The sequence below is a fragment of the Silurus aristotelis genome (assembly GCF_946808225.1).
Source record: "Silurus aristotelis genome assembly, chromosome: 11".
NCBI lineage: Eukaryota > Metazoa > Chordata > Actinopteri > Siluriformes > Siluridae > Silurus > Silurus aristotelis.
Window position 1 is genome coordinate 27,889,475 of NC_139584.1, and position 17,500 is coordinate 27,906,974.

General features: G+C 39.2%; 1 protein-coding gene and 2 long non-coding RNA genes across 4 annotated transcripts in view; 2 read left to right on the plus strand and 1 right to left on the minus strand.

Annotated features, from left to right (window-relative positions):
- LOC310733171 overlaps positions 1 to 11,337 on the plus strand; it is a 22,813-nt gene extending 11,476 nt beyond the window's left edge. The window contains exon 2 of the long non-coding RNA XR_014535644.1: positions 11,025 to 11,337. This is a non-coding gene — a long non-coding RNA (uncharacterized lncRNA). The remainder of the gene's footprint in view (positions 1 to 11,024) is intronic.
- The window catches only part of LOC310733170, a 23,267-nt gene that overhangs the window by 4,139 nt on the left and 1,628 nt on the right, over positions 1 to 17,500 (minus strand). The window contains exon 2 of the long non-coding RNA XR_014535643.1: positions 12,915 to 12,990. This is a non-coding gene — a long non-coding RNA (uncharacterized lncRNA). The remainder of the gene's footprint in view (positions 1 to 12,914; positions 12,991 to 17,500) is intronic.
- The window catches only part of rimbp2b (RIMS binding protein 2b), a 92,754-nt gene continuing 91,652 nt past the window's right edge, over positions 16,399 to 17,500 (plus strand). The window contains exon 1 of one of the 2 annotated variants that reach the window (XM_083554090.1): positions 16,399 to 16,504. The gene's annotated coding sequence lies outside the window, so the exon portion shown is untranslated. The remainder of the gene's footprint in view (positions 16,505 to 17,500) is intronic. The other variant, XM_083554091.1, reaches the window with a different exon arrangement.

The following is a 17,500-nucleotide window of genomic DNA, read 5'->3' on the forward strand; positions in this document are numbered from 1 at the left end:
TTTCGAGCGTCGTGCCAGACTGGATTTTGATCTCCGGCAGGATTGCTAATGACCCGGGCATAGCGAGAGTGGGAGGCTTGTTGATCCAATCACGCAGAATTGACATCGCACTCCGAGTGCAAAATTAACACCGCCTTGCTTAGCTCATACTTTCCGTTTATAGACGCCGGTTTTCCTGCTTTTTCGTATCGCGTTTTCACGACGATCATCCGATAATAAACAGCGGAGCGTATGTGTAGATCATTAGCGTGTAGTGTTTAATATGAGGTGACAAGAAATATGACCTTGTTACGAGTTTTTTGGAAGCAAATGAAAAGTTGCTGCGTGTTGTGGCTTTGTCCTTGGAAGTTTACACTCACTGGTTATGCAATTGTCCAATCTAGTCGCTAATCTAGTCTAGTCGCTAATCGGCTAGTCACTACACAAACTCAAACAGCAACTCTTTACAACCATGATTAGCAGAAAAGCCTCAGATTACAGCCTTAGATTACAATCCTCATCGGACAGAAGTACAATCTGATGTGTCCTTCTGCTCTTGTAGCTCATGCGCCCGGAGGTTTCGAGACATTGTGTGTTTTGTAATGCTTTTCTGCTCACCTTGGTTGTAAAGAGTGATTATTTAAAGTAGGCCATCCTGTGAGAAGCATGCTTTGTGTTGGAATTATAATTATATAACGTAGTTATATAATATAATAATATAATTGATATATTTTAGACTGTACTTCGTTTTGATTGGCACGTTAAAATTGTATCTTAATTCCAAATGCTCCTGGTGCTAATGCTATTGATGCTATTTAAAGCTGGAGTGCATTCCTGGCAACGTTATCTCAATTCCGCCATGTTTCCCATATAAAAACTGTCGCAGCTATGTGAATGCTACAGTAACTAAACATTAGCATTGGCCATTCGCTAGTTTCCGCTAATCCTCCATATTTCCTTGTTGCCCAGCAATGGAATTAGCGTGCCATGTGTTCGACTTTGCATTACCAGAGCATAAATTTTCATTCTTTTTCAACCATGTTGACTCTAACCACAACAATTAGATATACACTCTATGGACAAAAGTATTGGGACACCTGACTTTTCTAGCCATATGTGTTTTTTTTGTGTCCAATTGTATATGTTTTTGTAGGTGCTAGAATGAGATTTCCCCTTAACTTGAACTAGGAGACCTAAACCTGTTGTGGATGAATGAATATCAAATCTCCATAAGTACACTACAAAATCTAGTGGAACATCTCCTCAGTATATTGGCGATTAAGTAAATGGGGACTAAATGTCTAATGGAATGTTTTTATGGCCAGGTGTCTACAAACTTTTGTCCAAATAGTGTAATATCTATCTATGTAAACATGTAAATACATGTACATTTAATTACATTTTTTGTTGTGTTTTTTTTGTTTTGTTTTACCTTTGCATTCATGGCAGCATCTCATTTCCTTTTTTATAGACGAATATTAGCAAAGTGTAGTGATATTTTATTATTTTATTATTGTCTTCATATTAGCTTAAAAAAAGCAGATCTCTGTTCATTCTTGTTGGAAGACAGAAACTGGATCTGCGCCTCATTTCTCCAGGCCCTAAGGAGGAAAACAGTTCGGAGTCTCAGGTGGTTTGGGTTCTTTTATTATTGTTTTGGCCTCGGTGTAGATGTCAATGCCGTTGACGGCTGGCGAAGCACTACTGATGAGACTTGTGCTGAATATACGGCAAATATTTATGAGGCTTCAGTGGGCGGATTATCGGTATGCGGATATACGGCTATCATGCCAGTAATAAAATGCTGTGGCAGTCCGAGGGAATTCAGAAACGTGTAGCAAGCAAGATGCTGCTATAGAAAAACAATAAACAATAGGGTGTGAGGGGGGGGGGGGGGGTCCTGAAGTTCCAATTACAGCAAATAATAAAGGGGTTTCGTTCATGTTATATCTCAGATCTTTGGTAATAAAATCTTTGGTGCGTCTTTTCATTAACCAATTAGAACTGTGGATTGTCCAGTTATTGCCTGCATTATAGCAGTTATTTAGTCTTTAAGGTCTTTTCAGCGTGTTACTGTGAAAATCATGACTTAATCATGAAGACGTTCCTTTGGTGGATAAACATCAAATCATGTGTTATGGCACCACAATTTACAAACATGGTGAGTTGAAAAGCATCCAGACAAGTGTGTGTCGTCCCCCCCCCCAATTTCCAACTGTTCAGTTTTGGTGATCCGGTTCGAGACGTCCCTGTTGTGTGTAAAAGAAATATAAGTTCTAGCTTATCCTATTAGTTATTCACTATGGCTATTCTTCTTATTCACTATGTTCTTCTCAGTTGTAAAAAAGTTGTCCTGTGTTCTTCTCTATAGGAAACAAGGTTTGGTGAAAGAGGTGTGGTGGGTGTGTTCTTTTCGATAGTGTAGGAGGTGTAGCCTATGTTCTCTATGCTAAAAGATTTTGTGGTGAGCCTTTGGTCCACCACATTGATCACCATTGGTGAGACTTTTCTGTGGTGGTACTGTAACTATATGTTACAGCTTTACCAAGCAACTAACACTGGAGACTCCTTCTAGAAGTTCTGTACAAAACAAATCCACATTTATTTCTTCTTCTTATGTGATTTTATTAGCGTTAACTGATATCCAGGAAAAAAACGTGTGGTGGACTGAGATTCATCTGGAGGGTTTGTGGAAAATAAGCACGTGTGTATGTGCGCGTGTGTGTGCGTGGTTGACTTTGCTCTGGGCCATGAGTCCTGGCCTTTCTCCAGCCCTGCTGTGATTACAGCCCGGATTTAGCTTTGGATTGTGATGGGGGAAAAAAAGCTCATCGGTCCTCACGTTCCTCAGTCTAGCGTCTGCTGCCTGGTGCCGAAGCGAAAGCCTCCGCTACAATCTGCGACCTCTCAAGTGCTCATCACGTCCCCTGAGAAGGCTAGTGAGAAAGCGTGCGAGTGCATCATTTTGACGCTTGTGCCACAATAGCCGTTTCTGGAATTCCATCCGAGTTCGCTTTTTTTTTTCCTCCTTCTAGTTTAGATCGCAGAATTTTTCTTTTTTTGTTCATTTGTCAAGTTTCTTTTTTTTCTTTACAGCCAGCATTCCTATTTTTGTGTCTGAGATTTTGATGATGAGTTCTTGGCTTGTTAATTTTTTCTTCTTTCGACACACACCATATGTTCTTTGCAGGCTCATTTGGTTCCTGCCAGTCTGAATTTAATGATAATGTCTGGGATTGTTGTGTTGTGTAAAGGCTTCAGAAGTCGGGTCGTCTCTGATTTCTCTAGCGATCAGACACAGTTGAGGAGCAGATGTTAAGATGTGAGCGTGAAGTCATAAGCAAAAGACAACGATCACTTGTGACTGAAAACTCGAGGAACGTACCATAATAATCAAAGTTATTTTGTTCATCACAGACATACATTCAGATTACTGGTGAAGGAGGTGTGGTTTTTCTTCATCTCTATAGTAAAGGAGGTGTGGTCTGTTGGTATTCTGTATAGTAAAGGAGGCGTGGTCTGTTGGTGTTCTGTATAGTGAAGGAGGTGTGGCCTGTTTTTTTCTCTATAGTAAAAGAGGCATGTCCTGAGTTCTTCTCTATAGTGAAGGAAGTATGGTCTGTACGCTTCTCTATAGTAAAGAAGGTGTGGTCCGTGTTAATCGCCATAGTGAAGGAGGCGTGGCCTGTGTTCTTCCAGGTGAAGGAAGTTTGGCCTGTGTTTGTCTGTGGTAAAGAAGGTGTGGCCTCCATTCTTTATGGTGAAGAAATTGTGGCCTATGTTTTTTTTATAGTGATGGAGGTGTGGCCTGTGATTGTCTATATAGTGATGGAGGTGTGGTCTGGGTTGATTTCTATAGTGAAGGAGGTGTGGGCTATGTCCTTCTTTATAGTGATGAAGTTGTGTGTGTTTATCTCCATTGCGAAGGAGGCGTTGCCTTTTGTTCTTCTCTATAGTGAAGAAGGTTTTGCCTTTTGTTCTTCACCAAAGTGAAGCAGGTGTGGCATGTCTTCATCTCTATAGTGAAGGAGGTGTGGTCTGTTTTCTTCTCTATAGTGAAGGAGGTGTGGTCTGTTTTCTTCTCTATAGTGAAGGAGGTGTGGTCTGTTTTCTTCTCTATAGTGAAGGAGGTGTGGTCTGTTTTCTTCTCTATAGTGAAGGAGGTGTGGTCTGTTTTCTTCTCTATAGTTAGGGAGGTGTGGTCTGTTTTCTTCTCTATAGTGAAGCAGGTGTGGTCTGTTTTCTTCTCTATAGTGAAGGAGGTGTGGTCTGTTTTCTTCTCTATAGTGAAGGAGGTGCGGTCTGTTTTCTTCTCTATAGTGAAGCAGGTGTGGTCTGTTTTCTTCTCTATAGTGAAGGAGGTGTGGTCTGTTTTCTTCTCTATAGTTAGGGAGGTGTGGTCTGTTTTCTTCTCTATAGTGAAGCAGGTGTGGTCTGTTTTCTTCTCTATAGTGAAGGAGGTGTGGTCTGTTTTCTTCTCTATAGTGAAGGAGGTGCGGTCTGTTTTCTTCTCTATAGTGAAGCAGGTGTGGTCTGTTTTCTTCTCTATAGTGAAGGAGGTGTGGTCTGTTTTCTTCTCTATAGTGAAGGAGGTGTGGTCTGTGTTCTTCTCTATAACTAAGGAGGTTTTGCCTTTTGTTTTTTCACTATAGTAAAGCAGGTGTGGCATTTCTTCATCTCTATAGTGAAGCAGGTGCGGTCTGTTTTTTTTCTCTGTAGCGAAGGAGGTGTGGTGTGTTCATCTCCATTATTAAGGAGGTGTGGCCTGTGTTTTTCTGTATATGGAAAGAGGCTTGGCCTGTGTTCATCATAATTAAGAAGGTGTGGCCTATGCTCTGTATATTGAAAGAGGTGTGTCCTGTGTCCATTTTTATGTGTTCATTAGAATAAAGCAAGTGTGTCTTTGTCCATTTCCAGTTAAAGAAAAGACTTCTTTATCTGTCCGTCAGAGGGATGGAGGTGCCATTGTGAAATTGTGCTGTTCCAAAAATTGTGAAATCGAACTGTACCATTATAAACCTCAAATATTTCACGCCTGTCCACCTTTGCTCCAGAGAGTTCAGCAGCGCAAATAATTCGATTCTTTTCTGTATAAAATACATACGCTTTCATTCTATTGCATCACTTTTTCTTTTTTTTTGTTTTAGTCTCTGTTAGTGTTTCGGCTGGTCAGTAAGCAGTAAGGGTCCGAGTTTATGATTAAAATCTCGCTATTTCATTCTCAGGGCTAATTGATTCTCATGGCTGCTCTGATCAATCTCATTTCACACATCATTATGTCAGAATAAATATTGTCCCTCTGCGCCTCTGGTAAAGCGCTTCTCTTTTTCTTTTTCTGCTTCTCTCTCTCTATTTTTAACGTTTTTAAAAGCCTCGTATGCTGTTTGTCTTTGCAGCTTCACTAGCCTGCTACAGGGTCGACAGTGTTAACGAGTCGGCCTTGCCTTCGTGCACGGTTTTTATGAAATGTGAAATAAAAAAAGGCAGGGTTTTTTTTATCTTTTTTTTAATTTTTTGTCTCAAGTGTTTCTTTTCTCTCCCTGCAGCTCCATCTTTTACTTCCAGATCAGCCCGAGTAGCAGAGGCTAATCAAATAGCGTAGTCATAATGGGGCAGATTTAACTGACCTTAACCTGATGTTTAAACCAATTTAGGAGATCCAAACGCACACGCCGTTCCTGCTGAGTTCCTGGATGAAGAAGTTTGACATATGTTAAATCAGTGGATCAGGAAAAGATCAGTTTTACACCAAGTCTATGCGATCGGCCAGGTGGTGTTGTTTGGTATAGTTTTGTTTGTACACTATATTGGCAAAAGTTTTCGGACATAAGTTAAAGTGAACGCAATATTTTATTAGACAGCATCTTATACAATTGTGTGCCTCCAGCTTTGTGGTAACAGTTTGGAGAAGACCCACGTATTGCTACAGCTACAAGGGTGTTAGTAAAATTCGATACTGATGTAGGTGAGGTGAGAAGACATGGGGTGCAGTCAGGATTCTAGTTAATTCGTGTTCAATAGGGTTGAGGTCAGAGCTCTATAGCAGAAGATCTCCCACTCCAAATCATGATAAGCATATCTTCATAGAGTTTGCTTTGTGCACAGGGGTATTGTCATGAAGAGTTTTGAGTCTCCAAGTTCAAGGGAAGGGAAAATTTCATGCTTCAGCCTCTATAGATGTCCTGTACAAACCGGGGCCTCTGGGATTTTTTTTGTAGCTTTTTTTTTAAAGAACCCAGAGGTGTTGAGTAACTGAAAATCATACTTGACTAAACGTATACTTACATACTTGACACCTTACTGCAAAACTATTACAAGTTGACCAATTCCAATATGACTTCATTTCCCAAAATACAAGTCAAATTGTGCAATTCAACACTGCATTATCCAAAAACCATTAAAAGGGGTTGGTCAAATATTAAACAAAGTAGTAAAGCAATGTTTGAAAAATGTTTCCTCAATTTACAAATAAAATTACAGTATAATGTCGAATTATTAGTAGTCTAGGTACATCTATTGAATCATAAATGTAGTTGAGTAAATTTGCTTATATCTTTGATACTCAGTAAAACTGGAAAGTAGCCAAAAAGTTACTTAAGTACATTAACAAAGTACGTTTACTCAAATATTTTACCTCACTGGAAGATTCAGCTGGAAAAATCAGGTCTCCCAATACCTTTGCCTTTATAGTGTCCATCAACTCAAATAAAAAGCGATAGACACTGTGCATGAATGCTGCTTACGTCTTTTTGGTAGAATCTCAGCTAGTTGTATTTACTATTCATCAAATAAGTATCATTATACTACAAAAAATAAATCCCTGGCAAAATCAAATAAATTCATTTTTTTTTCGATACTGAATCATTTTTCAGATTTTTACTCAATTCCGAACCAGTTTTAAGTCGAATTCTCTTGTATCTGTTGATTCTGAATTGATTTCGATCCTTATTTAGTTCTCATTTTGACTCTAATTTTAATTCTGACTTTTTTTTATTGTTTCCTGTTGGTATTCTTCTTGCTGTCAGTTTGATTTTACAACATGCTGTTTTCAGGCAACGCAATTTAATTGCAGTCTCCCAAAAACACGGTGTAGAACATCTAGTGCCCTTTTTTAATAACATAACTCAATTACTTGCTTATCCTAAGGCTCGATACCCAAAAGATCACGTGGAAAATGGCGTTTGTGTGGCGGAGTGTGACTCCTGGCGCAGAACGATTAGTGAAAACACGTGTAATGGTTTGTAAATTGAACATTGTGAAATGATTGACTTCATACGCTGAGGCCTGTTTAACCAGATGACCCTGTAGACACATTCATGCTCCTGAGGTTTGTCTTTATGTCTGTCTCCATCCAACAGAACGTGACTTCGCCAAACTGATGTTTTGACTGTCATGTACTCTCTTAAATTCCAACTGTGATGCTATTTTATGAGCTAGGTGCTCTTCATTGAAATGTCAATGTTTGGAGAGACATTTTCTAACATCAGGCAATGATGTGGTAGCTCAGTGGACTTCTAATTGGAAGGTCATGGTTTCAAATCCCAGCACCACCAAGCGGCCACAGCTGGGCCCTTCAGCAAGGCCCTTAATCCTTAGTTGCTCAGCTATATAACTGAGATAACTGCTCTGGATTAGGGGCATCTGCTAAATGCCACAAATGTAAATGATGTTCTCGCTACAGTACAACTACAAATACTTTGATGAGAATTTGAGAACGTCTAAGTTTATTTTGTCTTTGTCTTTGTCCGATCACATAGATGAGGAAAGCACCACATGCTCATTTCCCCCAGTGGATTTCTTTTTTTTTTTTCTCTTCCCTTTTGTTTTCTTTCTTCTTCAATCGCTCAGGATGGCCCGTGTCCAGACGTCACTTGGTGTTGCAGACGTTAGCATGTTTATCAGGCTTTTGTGGGCTTGCTGGTGCTAATTGCCCCAAAGCGGTTGGGGGGGCAGCGGGGGTGTGGAAATGTGCAGCTGGGGGTGGAGTTTGAGCTATAAATAACCTGCTTGGGTTTCTCTGGAGGCCAGAGGCAGTACAGCTCGCTAGCATGCAGCTTCAAACACACACACACACACACACACACACACACACACACACACACACACACACACTTCTCGCTTACTTTGCTTTGTTGTCAGTACGTATCAATAGTTTCATTGCATGGTTCTTTAGAAAAAGTATCCTGGGCTTGGGGTGGTAGGAAAATGCCCCCTTGCCTCAACATTTTAAAAACCTCCTGACATCTAAAGGAGCAGCTCTCCCTTTAAAAACATCACCCATAGGAGAAGTATTGTGGACTCCATCTACTGAAGACACCACAGAGGTGAAGGTCAATCGATAAACGATTAGAGGCAGCCGCCATGTAGTTGCAAATTTACCTGAATAATGGAGGAAGAGCAGGATTAGGTTCTGTATCTACTGTACCAAACATCAATCCCTAGTGAGAAAGGTTCCTCAAATCACAAGATGTAGACTGATACTCCATTTTTGTTTAACGTCCATGGATACATGGATCTTTCCCTCACTATCACTACCTTGAATCTCACTATAAAATTTTTTTTTCATTGAAAATTTATAGGAGTCTTCAGTGTCGGCACATTTTCTTCAGGATTCTGGAAACCAAGCTGCAATAGTCTAACTTCAAGTGATGACTGTGTTCCAGAGCATTATTCGTAACTATAAGTGGATAAAAAATAAATTGCTCCTGTATAAATAAATATTTACATACTCGGTTAATCGCTGTGGTGTAAGAGGAATAAAATGCCCCAGGGTGCTGCCATGCACCACAACATTATGAGAGATTTTTCTGTATTAACAGGTGGGTTTTATTCCCTGACGTTACTGATCCACGCAGAAAACGTTTGCTATAAGAAAGACATTTTTTAATTAGGATATGAAATGAAGTTCAGTGGTTAAGACATTGGACTTTTGATCAAATAATTGTGAGTTCAGCACCACCAGGATGCCAATGCTGGGCTCTTAAGGAAGGCCCTCAAGCCTCAACTGCTCAATTGTATAAATAAGATCATTAGGATCTTATTTCGATCGTATTTTGATTCGAATCAACGCAATGCGATTCAATGCAATATGATGCAATGGAAAAAATATGATGCTCTGAAATTCACTATGGTACAGATCGTTCGCTTTTATTACTTTGGTTCAGACAGACAGCAAATTATCAATTTACATTCTGTCTTTTGAGGCATGTTTTTTTTTTTTTTTTTTTTTACAAATAGGCTGTTGCACTGCAAAAATAAGAGAAAAAGATGAAAGAAAACCAGACGTTCTTTTCCTGTTGTGTCTCCAGGAAGATGCATCTCTACCTCTGCCATGTTAATCTGTATTTTATGTGAGTTTCAGGACACGCCTCGGTCTCCGTAGTGTTGTGATGCGTCATATTTAAGTTGAAAAAGGAGAAAAGGAAAAATCTATCTACATCGAATATTAAAAAAGATCAAATATTGCTCACAGATTATTGTTCAATTGTATCTCATTCAAACTTTTTTAAATCGATGAATCACATTTTTTACTTTTATGCCGATGCGCCGATGCAAATCTGTGAATTTTACCGTCCATAATGTTTTTTATATACAGTGTGTATGCAAATCCATCATATTTTTTGATGTATTGTGTCAATTACAGTGTCTTACCACAGCCAATTAGAGTGTCTTATCCACTTACAGGAAACTTTGACGTCTCTTTTTGACTATTGTACAGAATTAATGACCATAAAATTGTGTCAGGATTAAGAGACATTGACTACACTTTCCATCTTCCACTGCATCTTTTGTCCATCTTTAAATGGTTGTTGATAGTCACCATGATAACGCTTTATGTTCCCACAATGTTCCTGCGATGGCTTTCTTGTGATGTTGGGTGTTGCGTTTGTTGTTGATTAATTCATAGACCCATTTAACTTTTCATCCATGAATTCAACTAACTAGCTTTTCATTCATCCATTCATTAATCTATTCACCCCTCCATCCAGCTAGCCATTCATTTATTTACCCACCTATCCACAGATCCATCCGTTTACCCAATTATTCATGACTCTCCATTCATCAATCCAACTATCAATCCATCCCACTATTCACATATTCATTTATTTACCTATATATTCATGGATTCAATCATAGATAAATATATTTTCAACAAATTATCCATCTGTCCATCTATTTTTTGAATTCTGTATCAAATAAATGACAATCAAATTGTGTCAGGATTTTGCAGAGAGACATTGTCTACACTTCCATTTTTAACCAAAATCACTTGCATCCGCTTCCTGTCCTCATCACAAGACACTTCAGCATAAAGTTCTAATGAATATAAAACTCTAACTAATAGCTGCATAAGCAGATCGGGTGAAGTGAGTGCACACGAATGACCTTGCTTGTGACTCGTGTGTGTGTGTGTGTGTGTGTGTGTGTGTGTGTGTGTGTGTGTGTTTGTGCTGCTTAGTTGTTGATCTACTGAACTCGAAGCCTCTGGACATCAGAGAGGAAGCTTTATGCAAGGGGGCAGGGATTCCCTCTGCCCTCACTCACACAGATGAGGTTTTAGCTGATGAGAGATGACACACACACACACACACACACACACACACACACACACACACACACACACACACGCTTCAATTTTCAGAAGCGCCCAAGAGTCTTATTCTATTACTGATTGGTTATATTCTCTTTTTTTTTTTTTTTTTTTTTTGTAAAATTATAATCCCTCTAAATGTTTGGTTCATATGTAATTCGCTGTCCAATCTCTTGTTCATTCCAGAACCAACAGGCTGAAGAATAGTTTTTACCCTCTGGCTTTTAGAATCAACAAACTGTAATACAGTCTCACTGCAAACCACAACTGCCAACTGACTCTGTTATACATTGCATACATATTTTATATACACATACACTTATGCACCAAGTTGTAAATAATTATTGACTTCCTTATGCCTAATAATAACTTTTTTGTTCTTTTGTTTTTTTCTGACATATGTACATATGACAAATAAAATTTGAAACTTGAACTTGAAACCTGTCTTTTGAAGATGGCGACCCCGCGAGGATCCCCGAGCCATCTAGAGAGATGCCGGCTCCAGTTGGATTCTACTTCCTGAAGATTTCGGACATTGGACTTTTGGACATTGGACAACCTTTTAATCAATACTCAAAATAACATTCTACATTTGCTGTATCATTGAACATTTAAAGGCTCTTGGCATTAGAGAGTGGGTGTTGAAGCTGTCATGATCTCACATTTCGAGTTGATTTCTGTATGAGTTGTTTAGGAGCTCCTGTTTCCACAACTCTAACTGACTGTATAAGGCTGTCAATCTAATACACGCTCTCTGGTGCTCGTGATATTTCTCACTCTCCGGTGTTTTTATTGTTTTACTGATTTATAATCACGCTGTTGGTGTCACCCAAATGTATAGTTATAGTTTACAAGTATAAATGAATGTATAATACAGTATATACAGTATAAATATGGGTGGAATGTAAAAGTAGTGCAAATGTGAGTTATGGATGGTGTGAAAAAACTGTGTAGTGAATAAACAGTGAAAAATACACAGAAAGTGACAATGCAGTATTGAATCTGCTGTTCGGTGCAGTAACAGCCACAGGAAAATAGCTATACTTTAGTCTGTTTGTGCGGCTCTGCGGCACCTGTAGTGTTTGCCCGATCGGAGAAGGGTGAATAGTCCATGGTTGGGGTAATGATCATCTTTGATGATGCCCCTCGCCCTTTGCAGACAGCGTTTATTGTAAATGTTCTGCAAAGTGGGAAGATGAGCGCCGATGATTCATTGGGCAGTTTTTACCGCCCTCTGAAGGGCTTTTTACGGTCCGAAGCAGTGCAGCTGCTGTACCACACTGAGATGCAGTTAGTGTGGATGCTCTCAATGGTAAAATTTTCCCAGTATTCTGTAGCACAGGCAGGACTTTTTCAATCTCCTCAGCAACGATTTGGACGTCTGAGACCAATTTTAAAAATCCGAAAAAGATTCCTGTAATCCTAGGCAGAGCTGGCAAAAGTACACATATCCTTTACTTAAGTAGAAGTACAGACACAAACTCTGGTAAAAGTTCTGACTCCACTTTTTTACTCAAGTTAAAGTAAAGAAGTTTGGTCTCTGACATGTACTTAAGTAAAACGTTGCCATTACTTCTACCTGTTTTAGTGTCACGCTGGTAACTGAACCTCACGTCATAATATTAGGACTGTCGATCGATTAAAATATTTAATCGCAATTAAGCGAATCATGAGTTAACTTACGATTAATCGCAACTCAATCGCACATTTTAATCTGATCTAAATGTAGCTGAAATTAATACGTTGGTTTTTATAATCTAATCAACATGACCATAGACAAATAGTGATGCTTTATGCAAATATATGTTTATTATTAGTGAAATTATTAATGATCAGGACACCAAACGGAACCTTTGCTGTTTCCACACGGACGGTTAATGAGGTGATACCGGAAAAACTCTACCTCTTCTATCTTTCATACTAAATACATAATCAGTGAATATTTGTTTTCGATGTGATTCGGTTTATTAAAAAGTATTATTAATATGTCTGTGAGGAGTATTCACTGAGATTCAGGTTGTTTTATTTGTGTCTGTGAAAAGAAACGGTTTTATTTTACAAAAGCACAGCGTTTTGTCGTTATTATGAGTGTATACAAATAAAAGTAGACCCTTTACAGATTCGATTATTGTGTTGCTTGTATCTGTACGCTCAAAAAAGACAGTAATTTAAGTTGGTTTTGGCGTTATGAGGAAAAAATGCCACAAAACGCGCCGTCGTGTTTGTCGACCCCAGCCACACCACCCCACTGCTACGCTCCCTCCACTGGCTTCTGGTAGCTGGACATCAGATTCAAATCACAGATGCTTGCCTACAAACCAAAAATGGACCAGCGTTCGCTTACCTCTAAGTTATTGTTAGTCTTTGCACTCCAACATGCCCCCTCAGATCTTTTAGCACTGCTCAACTGGTCCCACCATCTGTCAGGGTACGAGATAGGTATACATCAAGATTATTTTCTGTTTTGGCACCGAGGGGGATGAAATGAACTTCCTCCTAGATGAAAAAACTGGTGAAGACCTCCCTCTTCTGAAACACTTAAACCAGCAGTTTGTTTTAGAAATGTATGTATAAAACATTCCTTCCAACAGAGTTTTAGGCTGTTCGGCTTAGTTTTAGTCTGGAACATTGATTTATTCGACGAGAGAGACTTTTTTCGCTCTGAGTAAGGGCGTCTGCTAAATGCCGTATATGCAAATGTACATTTTTTCCAGCTCAATCAAAACAGGAGAAACTCGATCATAACGGGAAAAAAGGAACGGAACATTGTTTAAATGATAAATCCTGAATAAATATGAATACATTTCAGTCAGGAATATTATGAAACATTTCATTAGGCTCTGTTTATGTTGGGTACTATCATGTGCTGCCAGACAAAACTACTGGGACATCTGCCTTTTCCAGCCATATGTGGTTCTTCCACCAATCTGTTACCACAAAGTTGAAAGCACACCAGTGTATAGGATGTCTTGATGTCTATGGGATCAGGTAGCATGAAATTTTCCCTTTCTAGCATCCCAATGTCCCTGTGCACAAAGCCAGCTCTATGAAGATATGCTTTACATGGGTTGGAGAGGAAGATCTCCTGCTCTAAAGCTCTGACATTATTCCTAGTGAACAATTTTGGGATTATCTAATAGAGCTTTAAGCATCCCAGGCGTCCTCACCTCACCTCACCTCACCTATATAAGTACCTGACTTTGCTAACTACCTGATTGAGCACAAACCTCCACTCTAAATTCTAGTGGAACATCTTCCCAGAAGAGTGCAGATTATTATAAAAGCAAATAGCAACTAAATGTGGAATGGGGTGTTCAAAAAGCACATATCTATCTTCTAGTCAGATGTCTACAAACCTTTGTATAGTCTATGCTTAGACACATACACACATTGCCATGGAACCCATGTATGTTTGCACAGCCATACATTATCCCTGCCCCTCATGACTAATTTTAGCCGTGCTGAATTGATGAACGTGTCTCTGCAGTGTAGATTTTCCGTGGCCAATCAGCAACACAAAGCCGCTCCCTGGTTCCACATGAGCGCTGCTATGAATTAATAAGCGTTTCTCCTGCCCTTCCTGCTTCCTGCGTTCAAGCAAACAGGTCAAACAGGCTAGGTGAGTGGACAGCGTTTGGCTTTAGGTAGAAAAGGAGCTGAAAATATCCTGCTAGCGGTTCATAGTGTTTATATTAGAAACCGTGAGAGAAAACATTGACATTTTTTCAATTATCCTAAGGGTCATGTTAAATATGATTGTTTTGGGTGTTTTTTTTGGAGTAATGGACGTGAACCAAGATTTTTTTATAAACGTTTTTCAAAACTCTATAGAACTCTATATACAGGAAGCTGTTGATTGATCAGTACTTTATTTCATCTACCCATCCATCTTTTCATCCATAAATTTAGCTAGCTAGCTTTTCATACAGTCATTCATTAATCAATCCATCCACCTAACCATCCAGCTAGCCATTTGTTTATTTACCGACCTTTCCATAAATCCATCCATCATCCATTTATTTACCATCCATAGATCCATCTATCCATTTATCAATCCATCCAACCATCTATGCATCCCACTATTCACATATTTATTTATTTACCCATATATTCAAAGATTCAACTATTTACATATTTATTCACCAAATTATCTGTCCATTGATGCATCTTTCCATTCCTCCATCCATCCATATACACACTACTTTGTTCATAGGTTTATCAATTCATCCATCCATCCATCCACTGCCCATTTAGTCAACTGTCTATCTATTCATCCATCTATTCTATCCACCTATTTATGTATTCACTTATTCTAAATATGCAAACATTCACCTATTTATTTACCAATCCATTCATTAATTCATCCATCCATCCATCCATTCATTCATCCATTCATCCATTTGCTTATTCATCCAATTGTCTATCTATCTATCTATCTATCTATCTATCTATCTATCTATCTATCTATCTATCTATCTATCTATCTATCTATCTATCTATCTATCTATCTATCTATCTATCTATCTATCTATCTATCTATCTTTTCATCCATTTATTTTACATTACATTTATATGTATCTCTCCATCTATCCACCCATCCATCCATCTACTTATTTGACCATCCATTTATCAATCCACCAATTTATTCATCAATGCATCCATTAGCCTGCAAGCCGGACTTCCTATCAATTTATCCACCTGTCTGCTTCTCTATCCCTCTGTCTGTCCATTTTTCCACACAATCATCAGTTTTTCCACCTATCCATCTATGAAAAATGACAGAACAGCAAAAACCCTTATATTTGTTTTTTTGCAGTTTCCTATGAATAATAAATCTGTTACTAAGTTGAAGAAGGAGAGAAAATACTATGCTGCTGCAGAAGCGAGTGATCAGAACTGCTGTACTGAAACTTGATTTTTCCGAAACCATTAAATGTAACTGTAAATGGATAAATAGCTCAAAACCTTTTTAAAAAAAATTTATTTATCTAATACCGGGCTGCATTGCACATACGCCATTTTTGATTGCTTTCCTGTAACGACATGCCTCCAAGTGTGTGCTTTAATGGAGAAGAAAAAATCATGCATTCTATTTAAGAGGAAAGAGGAAAGTGGGAGGCAAAGAGCACTTGGAGCGAGCGTCTGTCTCGTTTTATTCGTATTATTTCAGCAGCCAGCACCTACATCTGCTTTGTAAACCGTAATAAAAGGTTAGGCAATTACTGCGGTATGAAAAAAGTGAGGTTTTGGCACAACGCTCACTAATCGAGTGCAGTCGTGTGGGTGGGGCAGAATGAGTTTATTTTAGTGATAGAGGTGAAGAGATGAAATCAGCTGGGAAGGGCTGCACCGAGATTGTTTGTTCGGATGAAGCTTTACTCTACACACAGTGTGTGTTGTGCTCTGGTGTCAGGGTGTGCACTCTGAGGGGTCTGATGATTTTTGGCAGCGAGCTGAGATTTCATGAAGAGCATAAAGTTTCCCAGCCACGGAGAGCATCTGGTGTGCACTGTCTCCCGCATTCACAACATCGTCAGCCATCCCAGAGCCATTACACCCCTGCATGTGTCTGTGTGTGTGTGTGTGTGTGTGTGTGTGTGTGTGTGTGTGTGTGTGTGTGTGTGTGTGTCTGTATTTATAGTTTACAAATATTGTAAGGTTGTAAATATTGGAAATATTGCGATTGAAATCAGGAACATTCCGAGGAAGTTATATGGCACCTTATGCAAAAAAAATGTAATCTCGAATGTGTGTGTGTGTGTGTGTGTGTGTGTGTGTGTGTGTGTGTGTGTGTGTGTGTGTGTGTGTGTTTTGAAGAAGCTGAGGAAGGACGTATTGCTGCACAGTGCATATTTTCAGGAGCAGCAGGTAAAGGCGTATCATCTCCTAGAGGGAAAACAACACGTCCCTCTTCTACAGCAGCACAGACTACAGGTCTGTCTTCATTTATTTATTCTTACTCTGGTATAAGTGTCCTTCCATCCATCCATCCATCCATCCATCCATCCATCCATCCATCCATCCTTCTATTTGTCAATCCATCTACCATTGTCCATTCACCTTTTATCCATCCATGTATTCACTGTTTATTTACCCAGTCATTTGTACACCCAACCAAGCATCTATCTGCCCTTTTGTTTATCCATCCATCCATCCATCCATCCATCCATCCATCCATCCATCCATCCATCCATCTATCCATTCATTTATTCATTCATTCACCCATCCATTAATTCGTTTATCAAGCATCTGCTTGTCTGTCTCTTTTTCCATCTATTATTCTATCAATTTTTCTACTTTTCCTCTTGTCTATCAGGCATCCCATCATCTTCTCACACAACTGACCAACTGCTCATCCATCCATCCATCTGTTCATGCATCTGTCTGTCTGTCTACCTATCCTTTTGCCAGTTCTCCCATTCTAATGTTTACTCAACATACTCTTACAAACGGTACCAAGTACAGCACCATGAATGTAGACCTGATCTGGCTCCACACACACACACACACAGCTCATGTTCACATATAATCACACTGATAATAATCATTATCAGGAGCTTCTTCCTGGGATATTTTTTATGTTGTAGTGTTCAGCAAGAACTTTCCTAAAATGGCTGATGTTCATGTCAAGTCGATTCGGATTTGACAGTTGATGATGTGTTAGGCACATGGGTGAAAACTGTCAGTACTCAGCTCGCTTCCATGTATGGTGTCAAATAGTTTTATCACACACACACACACACACACACACACACACACACACACACACACACACACACACACACACACACACACACACACACACACACAAACACACAAACACATGCACACACACGCTTGTAAATCTGCAGGCTTCCCCTCGGCATGCTGGGTAGGATGTAAATGAAGGACATTGATCACACACACACACACACACACACACACACACAC